The sequence below is a fragment of the Mus caroli genome, chromosome X, assembly GCF_900094665.2.
Source record: "Mus caroli chromosome X, CAROLI_EIJ_v1.1, whole genome shotgun sequence".
Classification (NCBI taxonomy): Eukaryota; Metazoa; Chordata; class Mammalia; order Rodentia; family Muridae; genus Mus; species Mus caroli.
The window spans coordinates 89,663,363-89,677,171 of NC_034589.1; positions in this window are offsets into that span (position 1 = coordinate 89,663,363).

The following is a 13,809-nucleotide window of genomic DNA, read 5'->3' on the forward strand; positions in this document are numbered from 1 at the left end:
TTTCATAAATTCATTCTTTTTAATAGCTGAGTAGTACTCCATTGTGTAAATGTACCACATTTTCTGTATCCATTCCTCTGTTGAGGGGCATCTGGTACCTCACTTAACTTTTATCTTTTAATAGAAAAAAAAAGAACATAAGGTTGCCTACTATATTATTATAAACTCATACTTTATGAATAAAAAGAATTTTGAACTAAACAAGAAAATCTGGTGTGAGTGTGTGTGTGTACATACACACACACGTGAACACTTTTTTAAGGCTTCCAGCAGAATACTCAGAAGGGATCTTTCAGGCAAAAGGAATGTGAGGTATTTAAAGCCCTGATAGAGAATAAGAAGCCCACAGAGAAGCTATTCCTAGAATGAACACTATTCAGAAGTAAAGGGGAAGTGTCTATTTCTTACCCTCTTCAAAAATAAGTTAAAATAAATCAAATGCCTTAATGTAAGAGGTGGAACTTAGAAACAACTTGATGAAAACATAAGAGAAACTCTTTTATAGACCAGGCTGGCCTCAAACTCAGAAATCTGCCTGCCTCTGCCTCCCAAGTGCTGCGATTAAAGGCATGGGCCACCACCGCCTGGCAAGAGAAACTCTTGAAGACATAGAATGAACAACTTCTAAAGTGCTCAGACCTAACAGTAGTAAATGACAAATGGGGTTGCCGAACTGAAAATTGTACAGCTAAGGAAACAATCATCAGAGTAAAGGGAAAGAACTGGAGAAAAAATTTACCAGAAATTCACTTGGTGGGTTATTAATACACATAATAAATAAATGGTTCAAAAATAAAATACCAAAATAATAATCCAATCAGTTAATGGCAAGCATTAGTCAAAATGGTCAATAAGTAAATAAAAATGTGTAGTCATAGAATGACGCAAATAGAAACAAAATATTCTAGTTCATATTACTCAAAAAAGGCCATCACCAAGAAAAACAAAACAAAATACAATGGTGATGAAGAGATAATGGTTGCAGAGGAAGAAACCTGATCCACTGTTGGTAGCAATGTAAATTAGTCCTGCTGCTTAGAAAATCAGTATGCAAGTTCCTCAAAATGCAAAGTAGAACTTCCATATGTCTCAGACATCATATTCCTGTGTATGCAACTGAAGGCATAAACTTCAGAATACAATAAAGATTCCCACACATAGATTACTGCAGTATTAGTCATAATAACTTGTAACTAATTTTTAAACCTATTTTTAATGATGATTCTTAAACACTTTTACCTCCCTTGTAGTCCACCACCCACCAGAGGTAATGGACCAGAAAGGATACGGGGGTGGGGGTTGGGGGTCGGGAAAGTGGGCCTGCTTAGAAAGGTTCCTTGGAGAAACTCCTATCTGCATTGTCCGGAAATCAGCAGTTCAGTTCACAGGTCAGCAGAGGCAGCTTGATCCAGTCACAAACACTTCACAGATATTCTAGCAGTTCAGTTCGGTAGAGTCAGGATAGCAAATGTGAATCAACAGCTGTGGCATGCTAGTCAGCAGGAGGGACCAGGGAGGAACTTAAGGAGTTCTCTGCTGTGTCTCTCTCAGGAAAATCAACAAGCTTTGCACCGATAGCTCTATAAGCAAGCCTCACTCACAGTCCGTTGAGTCCTGTTTATACCCTCCAAACATCACATGTCCTCCATGTGTCTTGCCTCAACACCTGTCTAGCCTTAACACGGTGTCTGTCTCAGCTGACATCACTCTTCCAATCAGCCTGAGTTCTCAGAAGTGGCAAGGAACTGCAGCACATCACCAGGAGTTTTTTGGTGCGTTTCTCTCTATGGAGTCCCAAAAAATTGAGTTCAAGTACACAATGTAAGGTGGACCGATACATGCGTGTTGATAGCAAAGAATCTTTCGTCATCTGTTCTTTTACATGTTTGGTTTAGCCAAACATTCTCTCACCTGCTTCAGCCAAATGTACCTTCACAAGTCTGTCTTAGCCTTTCACCTGTGTTTGCTTCATGAAAACACTCCTTCATGCGTTTGCCCCAGCAAAACACCATCCAACACAACTGACTCTCCAAAGAACCCTTCAGTTTCCATTTCAATAACTAAGATGTAAAAAGCAGAGGTTGCCATGAACAAATGACTGGATAAAATATGTGATATATAGATACAACAATACATACTTCACCCATAAAGAAGAATATTATGTTATTTTTAAGAAAATGGTTGGAAGAGATCACTATTGTAGAGAGAACCTTAGGCATCACCTGTCAATAAAAAGCCTATGGCCAATGAGCTGAGGCAGGATTAGAAGGTGGGACATTCAGCAGAAGGATGTAGGATTCTGGGACACAGTCAGACACAGGAGATTTGCCTGGAACGCTGAAGGAGGTGGTTGCATGAAAATGAGGAGAGGTAACCAAACCACATGTGTCTTAGTCAGGGTTTCTAGTCCTGCACAAACACCATGACCAAGAAGCAAGTTGGGGAGGAAAGGGTTTATTCGGCTTACACTTCCATGTTGCTGTTCATCACCAAAGGAAGTCAGGACTGGAACTCAGACAGGTCAGGGAGCAGGAGCTGATACAGAGGCCATGGAGGGATGTTCTTTACTGGCTTTCTTCCCCTGGCTTGCTCAGCCTGCTCTCTTATAGAACCCAAGACTACCAGCCCAGAGATGGTCCCACCCACAAGGGGCCCTTCCCCCTTGATCACTAATTGAGAAAATGCCTTACAGTTGGATCTCATGGAGGCATTTCCTCAACTGAAGCTCCTTTCTCTGTGATAACTTTAGCTGTGTCAAGTTGACACACAAAACCAGCCAGTACAACATGGCAGGACCACATGACAAGACTTAGAATATTGTAAACAGGATAATTGAGTTATGAGCTAGTTCGCTAATGGCCTAGTCATTTTTCATGAAATATTGTCTCAGAGTCATATTTCTGGGAACAAAGAGGCTGGGTAGAAAAGCCTGTGGTTGCCCTTTCCCGCTTTCCCCTCTGCAAACCCCCTATCCCCTTCCCCTCCCCCTGATTCTATGAGGGTGTTCCCCCACCCACCTACCCACTCCCACCTCACTGCCCTAGTGTTCCTCTACACTGGGACATCAAGCCTTCACAGGGCTAGGGCCTTCCCTCCAATTGATGCCAGATAAGGCCTCATTCAGCTCCTTCAGTCCTTCCCCTAACTCCTCCATTGGGGACACAGTGCTCAGTCCAATGGTTGGTGAGCATACACTTCTTTACTTGTCAGGCACTGGCAGAGCCTCTCAGGAGACAGCTATATCAGGGTCCTGTCAGCACTTGTTGGGATCTGAAATGGTGTCTGGGTTTGGTAACTGTATATGGGATAGATCCCCAGGTGGGGCAGTCTCTGGATGGCCTTTCCTTCAGTCTCTGCTCCACACTTTGTCCCAGCATTTCCTTTAGACAGAAGCAATTATGGGTAAATATTTTTAAGATGGGTGGGTGGCTCCATCCCTCAACCAGAGATATGGTCTCTACAGCTTCTCTCTCCACTTTGTTGGATATTTCAGCTAATGTCATCCCTGTGGGATCCATGGGAGCCTCTTGCTTTCCTGGCATCTGGAACTCTGAGAGTAGAGTAGTGTTCCTCTTTCTCCACATCCTCAACAGCATCTGCTGGCACCGAATTTTTGATCTTAGCCATTCTGACTGGTGTGTTGTAGAATCTCAGGGTTGTTTTGATTTGCATTTCCCTGATGATTAAGGAGGTTGTACATTTCTTTAGGTGCTTCTCGGCCATTCAGTATTCCTCAGTTGAGAATTCCCTGTTTGGCTTTGTTCCCAATTTTTAATAGGGTTATTTGGTTCTCTGGTTTTCTTTTGGAAGTGCAAAATTTGACTGCTTCTATTGAAATAATCTATGCTTCAAGAAACTTACTCTACCAATTTGTTTGCAAAAAAAAGTATAGCCCCTCACTTCTTCAAAGCAGTTTGAGGATCATTAAAGTCTGTTGTCTTTCCAAACAATCATTTCCAAAGCAAAGCAAAGCATAGCAAACAAAACAACTACCTTCTGCAAACCTGGTCTACCCTCGCCCTCTGGTGTCAAAATTAAGTATTGCCTTCTAGAGGTTAAAAGCTTTGAGAAAGCTGCACAGCCTTTGAAAAGATAGGCACCTTAAGAGGGGAAAGATGTGCGGGACCTGGAAGGAGTGGAGAGAGGGTAATCTGAGGTTAGAAGTATTGTATGAAAGAAGAATCTATTTTCAATAAAAAAATAGAAAAAAATTCTCTTTTTCACCATCACTGAACCTAAACCTCAGGGTGCTTGGCACAAGCCTTCACTATAACATATTAAAAATTCAAAGTGAAGGCTGGAGAGGTGCATGATGTTCTAAAAAAAAAAAAAATCAAAGTGAGCAACCTGCCTCCAATTGGATCCCAAAGTTAGTCAATTTCCTAATTTCCATTGGAAACTACATAGACAAAAGAACTTGGTGTCAGAAATGCTTCTGGAGTCTCAAAAATCATTAAATATGTCCAAAGTTCAAAACACAGTGTCCCTACTTAATGAGCATTGATGTTGGAAGAGAGGTGGCTTCCAGAAGGGCCCAGAATTTTAGTGGCAAAGACAGTCTGGAGCATTTGTCCATTTTCACATTTGACATGAGTGTGAGGTCCTTGAGAGGAGGCTGGCTCTCCTCCAGGGAGGAAATGGGGACACTGTTCTTTTCCAATTATCCCTAATTTTCAGATTGCACATGGCTCTGGTGGTAATTTATAACCTGATGGCTTTGTGAACTTCTGATTGAAATAGGGAACAAAATAATCATAAGAGGTAGAGGGAGGGAGGAACCTGGGAAGGAAAGAGGAGGGGAAAGGAAAAAAAGGGGCCAGAATCAGGTATTGGAAAGGACAGGAGAAAGGACAGAGGGTCAGGAAATTGAATAGAAGTATGTAGCAGTAGGGGATGGGGAACTGGGGGTAGCCACTAGAAAGTCCCAGATGCCAAGGAACTGAGATGTTCCCAAGACCCAATGGGGATGACTTTAGCTGAAATACCCAACAAAGGGGAGAGAGAACCTGTAGAGACCACCTCCAGTAGATAGCCATGGCCCCCAGTTGAGGGATGGGGCCACCCACCCATCTCAAAATATTTAATCCAGAAATGTTCTTGTCCAAGGGAAGACAGGGACAAAAAATGGAAGAGACTGAAGGAAAGGCCATTCAGAGACTGCCCCACCTAGTGATACATCCCATCTGCAGACACCAAACCCAGATACTATTGCTGATGCCAAGAAGTGCTTGCTGACAGGAATCTGGTATGGCTCTCCCCTGAGAGGCTCTGCTAGCACCTGACCAATATAGATGCAGATCGCAACCAACCATTGGACTGAGCACGGGGTCCCCAATGGAAGAGTTAAGGGAAGGACTGGGGGCTGGTGAGATGGCTCAGTGGGTAAGAGCACCCGACTGCTCTTCCGAAGGTCCAGAGTTCTAATCCCAGCAACCACATGGTGGTGTCTCACAACCATCCGTAACGAGATCTGGCGCCCTCTTCTGGAGTGTCTGAAGACAGCTACAGTGTACTTACATGTAATAAATAAATCTTTAAAAAAAAAAAAAGGGAAGGACTGAAGGAGCTGAAGGGTTTTGCAACTCCATAGGATGAACAACAATATCAACTAACCAGACCACCCAGAGCTCCCAGGGACTAAACCACCAACTAAGGAGTACACATGGTGTGTGTGTGGGGGGGGAATCTATGACTCCAGATACATATATGTAGGAGAGGATTACCTTATCTGACATTAATGAGAGGGGAGGCCCTTGGTCCTGTGGAGGCTTGATGCCCCAGTGTAGGGGAATGCTAGAGCAGTGAGGGAGGAGTGGGGGAGTGGGGGGGGGGAAATACCCTCATAGAAGCAAAGGGGAAAGGAGAGGGGGAATATAATGGGGGGTTGTGAGGGGTAACTAGGAATGGAGTATCATTTGAAATGTAAATGAATAAAATGATTTAAAAAGAAAAAAAAAAGATCTAGTAGAAGCTGAGTCCCAGGGTAGTTGTGGGGCAATATAGGTGGCTTCCAGGTTCAGAGGAACTAGTTTGGATTTTCCCACAGGGTAATTCAAGAGATGTTGACTGATACCTTGTACCTTCCTAGAAAGCAGAATTATCAACAAGCTCAGATTTTAATACATCTTTTCTGATTTCAAAGTAATGGTCTAAAATCCATCCAAGAGAGAGTATTATGTTCTGACATTGTCTTCCAACCAAAAAAATCTATTAAAGATATTCTATCTGTTCAGCATGACATTGAGCTTTAACAACCTCGTCTAATTGTTTCTATTGCTGTGATAAAACACCATGAGCAAAAGCAAGTTGGGGAGGAAAGGGTTTATTTGGCTTACACTTCCATATCACTGTTCACCATCAAAGGAAGTCAGGACAGGAACTGAAACAGGACAGGAACCTGGAGGCAGGAGCTGATGCAGAGGCTATGGAGGGGTGCTGCTTACTGGTTTATTCATCACGGCTTGCTTAGCCTGCTTTCTTATGAAACTCAGGACCACCAACCCTGGATGGCCTCACTCACGATGGTTTGGGCCTTCCCTGATTGATCACTAATTAAGAAAATGCTCTACAGTCTTGCCCACAAGCCATTCTGGTGGGAAGATTTTCTCAACTGAGGCTCCCTCCTCGAAGCCAAATGACTTCAGGTTTGTGTCAAGTTGATATAAATAAAACAGGCTGGCTCAGACCTTGGTCAATTAAACCGTACAATACTGTTTGAAACGTGACTAGTGATCAGTACATTGTGAACAAGAGATCAGAGGATTTCTGCACACTCATGTGGCTCATAAGAAGTTGGGATTTTTCAGTCCTGACCAGGTTATCTACTGAGCTTGTCTGTGCTCACTGTACCTTGATCTCCTTTGTCCCTGGGAATGGACGTGGTAGCATCCATAGCAGTGGAGAAAAATGGATGCCAGGTGTGTATGGCAGAGAAAATAAGCAGATTAAAAAAAAAAAAGACCAAACCAGTAACTAACTGAACAACAATGAAACAATAAAATGACTCCTAATGATGTTCAGCTATACTCATAGGTTGGTACCTTATTCAGTCTCCATCAATCTCTTATTGCTCAGGGAACCCTGAAGAAGAGGAGGCAGGAGTGGGGAAGACAGAGGGGATGCAGAACACCAGGAGAACAAGGCCTCCTAAAACAACTGAGCAAAGCTTATATGAACTCACAAAGACTGAAGTAGCAAGCACAGGTCCCTCACAGGTCTATACCAGGTCCTCTGTGTATATATTATAGCTTTCAGTTAGTATTTTTATGGCACTCCTGGATATGTAAATGAGTGGGTCTCTGATTCTTATGCCTTCTCTTTCATTTTTCTGTTGTCTTGGCTTGTCCAACTTCAATAAGATGGGTTTTGTTTTATCTTGTTATATTTTATTTTGTTTTATTTTGTTGTTATCTCTTAGAAGCCTGTTCTTTTCTAATGAGAGACAGAAAGCGAGTGGATCTGGAGGTGAGGAGGGTCGGAAGAACTGAGAGGAGTAGAGGGAGGGAAGGGAAACTGTATTCAGATTATTTAAAAAGTCCTTCTGCATTCATCAAAAAATTAAAAATGGCAAGAAATATTTCTCAAAGATATAGAGAGAAGATATTTCTCAAATATAAAGAGAGGGAGAGAGAGGGAGAAAGAGAGAGGGAGGGAGAGAGGGAAAAAGAGAAAGAGAGAGGGGGAGAAGAAAGTTGTGTTTAATAAAGAAAGGAGTCTGAGATGCCTTGTCTAGTTTTTGAAGTCTTTGGTGTACTATCTGGGGATGTTTGGCTTATAAATAGCATGGCAAAGGCTTGTTCCTCTGTACGCTAAGGTTCTATGGTTTAAACTAGCCTACACTGAAAGAGAGCAGAGTTTTGAGGAACGCTCAATGTTATCTCTCATTCATTTCCACAGTGCAGGTAATAACCGAATTTGATTAGTCATTCCCTCATTGCTTCTTATGCCAGTGGTTTGATAGAACCAGTAGAACTCTGCCTCAGGCATGACGATTGAGACATATTAGATATAGAATAAAGACCAGATACGGGACTTCTTATACAATGAGCAGGTAATAATGATGATTTAGATGTCTGGCCAGATTAGGTCAAAGGCCACCTTGCTTAATTCTGTAATGAAGGTTAATGAGTCCTGGCTAAGTGATTTTCATTTGACCTGTATTTGGGACAGGAGAAGGAGCCACATATGCATATGGTGCTATCATCCTCATTAGGAAAGAAGTTGGTGTTTTCATAGGGAAAGGGGATTAGTGTCTAATTCCCCCCATATGACGGTCCAGAGTAAATGTGCAAGGGAAAAAGTGTATCTGAGGAACGAATAGAAACAATTTGAGAACATTTTACAGGCCAAAAGGAAGAGCAGTGGGAGAGGAGGTCAAAGAGAAGGAGATGGAGTCAAGTTGTTAAGCAAAAGGGTGGCTGCTGGTGAGGAATCCATACATGAGCAATAGCTTGTGTGCACACAAAGGAATGGCCGTTGGGGAATGAGGTTAGAGGAAATGAGCTAATCCATCAAGGCACATGGGACATACTTTTCACGGCTGAGAGTTCTGTGGCAAGGCTATGAAAACTTAGATGTAAGGAATCTCTGAGTATGTTTTAAAATTATTGTCTGAGATCTAATCACAGGGTATAGCTATGATGCAGCCAGCATTCTTGATTGGAGTGGGTACAACAGTCAATTTTTTTTTGCCAAGGAAAACTATATTACTATTATTTTTGAGAATTTGTGGTACAAACTTTGATGAATTTTTGATAATGCCTCCCAGTAGACAGCCAGAGGGATAGAGAACATGAGACCTATATACAAAATGTGTTTCTTAGGGCAACAGACCTCCTATGTTGTTAGGAGTGCCTTAATCATGGCCTTCCTGGAGAGAGAGAGAGAGAGAGAGAGAGAGAGAGAGAGAGAGAGAGAGAGAAGAACTTCTCCACTTTTAACTGTAGAACCAGATTTCACTGTGAAGATAAACCTATTCGGTTATTCAGGTCAGATCCACTGCAAAGGGTAACTTTACAAATGAAAACCAATTTAAGAGGGAAGAAGGACTCAGCATCAAAACAAAAACCGTAGTTCTGAGCAGGGATAGAGCATATATATATATATATATATATATATATATATATATATATACTGCCCTTCACATGCTGTGGACCTTCCCTCTCTGAAGAGCAGTTTTTCCAGGGTAGGAATAGGAGAGAGTAGGGAAGGAAAGATGAAGTTCTCACAGTATATGTACATTCACCTCAGACAAGCTGGTGCCACCAACTACACTATAAGGAAGAATTAATAGGCCCTTGCCCTGGGAGACTATAGCAAGCAGACCTGCTTTTTCTTTTGCCCCTAGCTTGTATGAAGGCACAGTCTTGGCCAGAATCCACCAGTTAGAAACAGAAAGTAGGCTCTTCACAGTGGGTAGAAGTAGGTAGAAGTTTATACACTGAGGAGTCCCACACTGGTAGATTGGTAGACAGTCACATTAACCAGACACTTTCAGTTGTCTATGGTCAATTGGCTAGCCACCATAGATAGTATCAGAGTGAAGAGAGGCCAAGGTAGGCAAGGGAAAAAGGAATTCTCACATTATGTGTGGATTTCCTCTTAGACAACCTGCTGTTGCTAAGGACAAGTCTCCATTCATGCTACCAGATATGCCGAGAATGATGCACCAAAGGTTCAGGGATAAAGGAATTGATCAGACCAGAATGGCTATAAATGACTTTATAAAGGATACCATCTATGTAGAAGAAACAGAAACAAGGTAAGTGAATTCTCAGAGAGAGAATTGCGTGCAATAGGTAATAAATAAATAAATAAATAAATAAATAAATAAATAAATAAATAAATAAATAAATAAAGCTGGAGAGGTGGCTCAGCAGTTAAGAGCATTGGCTGTTCTTCCAAAGGATGGGGTTTGATTCTCAGCATCCACATGATGATTTATAACCTTTAGTAACTCCAGTTCCAGGAGAACAAACACCCTCTTCTGTGAGCTTGGGTACCAGAGGTTTTCCACGGAGATCTCTGGCCAGGCCTGGTGCGGGGGTTCTGGCGAAGTGAAGCAAATGCAGGCTGGGAGGGGAAGTCAGTCGCTTCCCTGCATCCCGTGCAGCTCCACCTCTGTCTCTGTGGTGCCACAATTCCCTGCTGCCCTGCACTGAGTCTGGGCTGATGAAGCCAACTAGCCAGTGAGGAGTGCCGCAGAGCCTCAGGTGGCACTGTCCCCAAGTGTTACAGCTCTTAGGACAAAAGGCTCGGACTACTGAGTAGTTTTCGCACACCTTTTATTCCCTGGGTAGGACTTATATACAGTTTTGGGGATGATTCAGGGTTTGACAGCAGGCAGCAGGTACTTCTCATTGGCTTGGACTGAGAGTTTGGGGAAACCTATTTACATGTGGGAGGACTTGGTGCAGCTACTATGTGATTGATGCCACATACCACTCTGCAGGGGGGCTGTGGGAGGCTGTAGCTCTATGACAGGAGCCAGGTGCCCAGGAGGCATGGCTGAACTCCTGCTGTCCCATGCAGGTGGAATCACCACCCACAGGGTCTCCAGGGTTCCAGACCTTGGCTCGACCAGGGATCAGGCTGTCTGTGAACAACTCACCACCCCACAATTAGCCCTTTTCCTTTTTATAAGGGAGAGGTGTCACCAGAATAACTGTCTCCTATGTTGGGAACAGTTTGATACCGAACCATGACCTTATTGATAGTGATTTTTGCAATGCTACTCTTCTGCTGCTTTAGTAACTGAGTGAGACAGGGTGCCAAGAGAAGCAAGGCTCCAATGGCTAGTAGGGGGCCAAGGAGAGGAAGAACCCAGGCTACCAAGGGGTTAGAGTGCCAAGGGGTAGGGGTGTTGGGAGTATAGCATGCCTGGAGGTTCCCCAGGGGTTCTTTGAGCATTTGTATATCTAGTTCTACCAGCCCAGATTCATTGACATAAAAGCAACATTTCTCCCCCAGCAAAACGCAAGTGCCCCCCCCCCGCCCGGTTCAGCAGTCAGTAAGTCCAGAGCTCTCTGGTTTTGAAGAGCAACTCCTGCTAAGGAGGTTATCTGGCACTGAAGAGACTCAAGGCTGTCTGTAGTGGAAGCCATTGCCTGGTCAAGCTTGTCTTGGAAGTCGCTGACCAGATGTTGTGTTTGGACAAGGACTGCTCCAGCAGTTCCTGTCGCACCCAGTGATACAGCAAGGCCTAGTCCAATGAGCAGAGGGATGAATATCTCTCTCTTATTTCGGCTTTCTCCCATCTGCAAGGTGAGTTCCTCAGGTTCATAGAGATAAACTTGGGGGACAATTATCACGGGGGTGCAGGAGCCTTGAAAAGGGGGGTTAATACAGGCACCTGTAGTGCCTTTGCACCAGAGGAAGGCAGGAGAGTTAACACATATGGATTTGGTGATGGTGATATCACAGGCAAATGTAAGATGGAGTTTTGAGGAGGACCCTACAAGGCAATATTCTGTGCTTTCCTTGTGGGTAGGGTTCCATGGAGATCATGAAGGGAAATGTTAATGGGAACAGCTGCTAATAATGGTTGGAGAGAGAAGCACAGAAAAAGCATTGGGAGGAGTTGGGGTAGGTTGCTAAGGGAAGGAGGTCAGCTGCATATTGGATGTGTTGTAGCCAGGAGAGGGTAGCTCGCAGCTCCTTCTGAGACTGATTTTCCTGTTGGATAATGTTAGCATGGGTAAAAGCTGATTTGGGGGCAAGAACAAGCTCACGGGAGATGTGCAGTTGGGGTAAAGTTTACCCATGACTCCGGTCCGCCAGTGATCATCCCATGGATCGTTGATGGAGAGCTGAAAATGAGTTTTAAGGTTGGTGAACATAGTGCCACCACGATTGGTGGATTCAATTCTGCAGCTCCAGTATCTGCAACCTCTATATGTGGAGACCTCCTGGAGGCATTCACCTGTGTTTCCGTAAGGAAAGCAGAGAAAAGGACTGGGGATAGCGGGAGATGGAATCTGGGTGTAGAGGGATCTCAATCCTGGTTCGACATTCTTTGAGTGGACAGTCCTGGGTCCCTGTAACTTTGTTGTTGTGTCCTTTGTAGGTTTCTCTAGCATAGAATCTCCAGTGGTAGGTGTTAGGAAGGCTAAGGAGGACCAGGCTATCTGTGCACAACTCACCACCCCACACTTTTCTGGTTTCTATCTGACACTAGGCATGCAGATGATGCACGGACATACACAAAACATAACAACATACTAGTTAAAAGGCATGCACAAAAAAATAACAAAAGACATACCCAAAAAACTCAAAATAATAAATAAAAAATTTTAAAACAAACAACTAACCAAATCATTCAGCTCAAAAAAGAAGTAGGGCTGTCACGATCATGGTACATAGTAAATATTTTAGTGCCATTTGTACTTCCTAAGATTTGGGGTGAGATATCACATGTCTTTAGGACCTAGACTCTAAATATTTACAAATATTCTACCACTAAGCTATACTCCCTAAATGTTTGTCTAAGACCTTACAAGTTACTAGCTCAGACTCCAAGGAGTTGAGGTCTGATAATATGGGAATTTACAGGTTTTATTTGGGCTTTTGTGTCTGTATTACCACCCCCAAGTTTCTTCTCACATTTAGTCTGGTCATATTTGGCTGTAACAAGAAACCTTTAACTGTACATATTCCATCTGAATGTATCAGCAACACAATTTGTTTCCTCACTTTAAGCGTTTGTTAAACGGCATCTATTCTTTGATTTTTCTCTCTCTATACAGACTAGCATACCCCCGGACCCAGCCATGTCTCTGTTTAACTCCTGTCGTTTTGCTTTTCCTTCCTAGCTATCTTCATATATGTATGACACACATGACAGCAATACAGTAGAATACTCACTCCAGAAAATATGCTAGGAGAAACAAGAATCTGCCTTCACGTACTGTGATGTAAGTTTATGTACTGGGGAATCAAAGACTTTGTTTCTGCCCATTTACTCTCCAGTGTTAGAACAGTTAAAAGCCTCTCTCTGCTGCTCAGAATGAAAGAACTGCAGTATCACATTGTAAACATGCAGGATCTGAATCTATATGTGTAGGAGAAAATGAGTTTCCTCTAGACGGGAAGATCTCAAACAAAATAGAAATTTGAACAGATGTATTCATTTCCCAATAGAGTGAACCTTCTTCTGACATAAGCAATTAGGTGTGATCAATTTTACTATGGAAAAATTGAAATGGTTCTAGTTCAAAAGCTAGGAAAGTTTATAGGATAACACAGTATTCTACCCTGATTTATTTGTTCTATATGTTTCAGAATAAGTCATAATGTATTCTCAACTGCTTAACCAGAGTTGTATCTAGACTCAAATCCAGCTAAGATATAGTTTGTTCTAAATCCTAAGGTTTGCAACATAAAAGAACAGTTCATAGCTATCTGTCTCATGAAATATGCTTTATGAAAACAGCATTTATTTACACAGTTTAATAATCTATCTTCAAAGCCCACTAGGCCAGAAACAGACTTTTCATTTAGTCTATGATCTAATGTCTATAATCTAATATAACAATTTAGTCTATGATCTACTATAACAATTCAATTTATGGTTCATGACTTAGGGCTTAGATAGACCTTTTTGTCTAAATCAGGAAGATTTTTGTTTTGACCACTGCTACTTTCCCAAAATAGCAAACTCCCAAATTTGAAAAAGACCATCAGAATTAGGGTTACCCTCTTTCTAGCTGTTACAATATAACATATCCTAATATCTTACAAGAAATGTATAAAGTTTATGTCTGGCCTAGAAATCTGAGAAAGCTGAAACTTCTGTCTTTTTTTTTTTTTTTT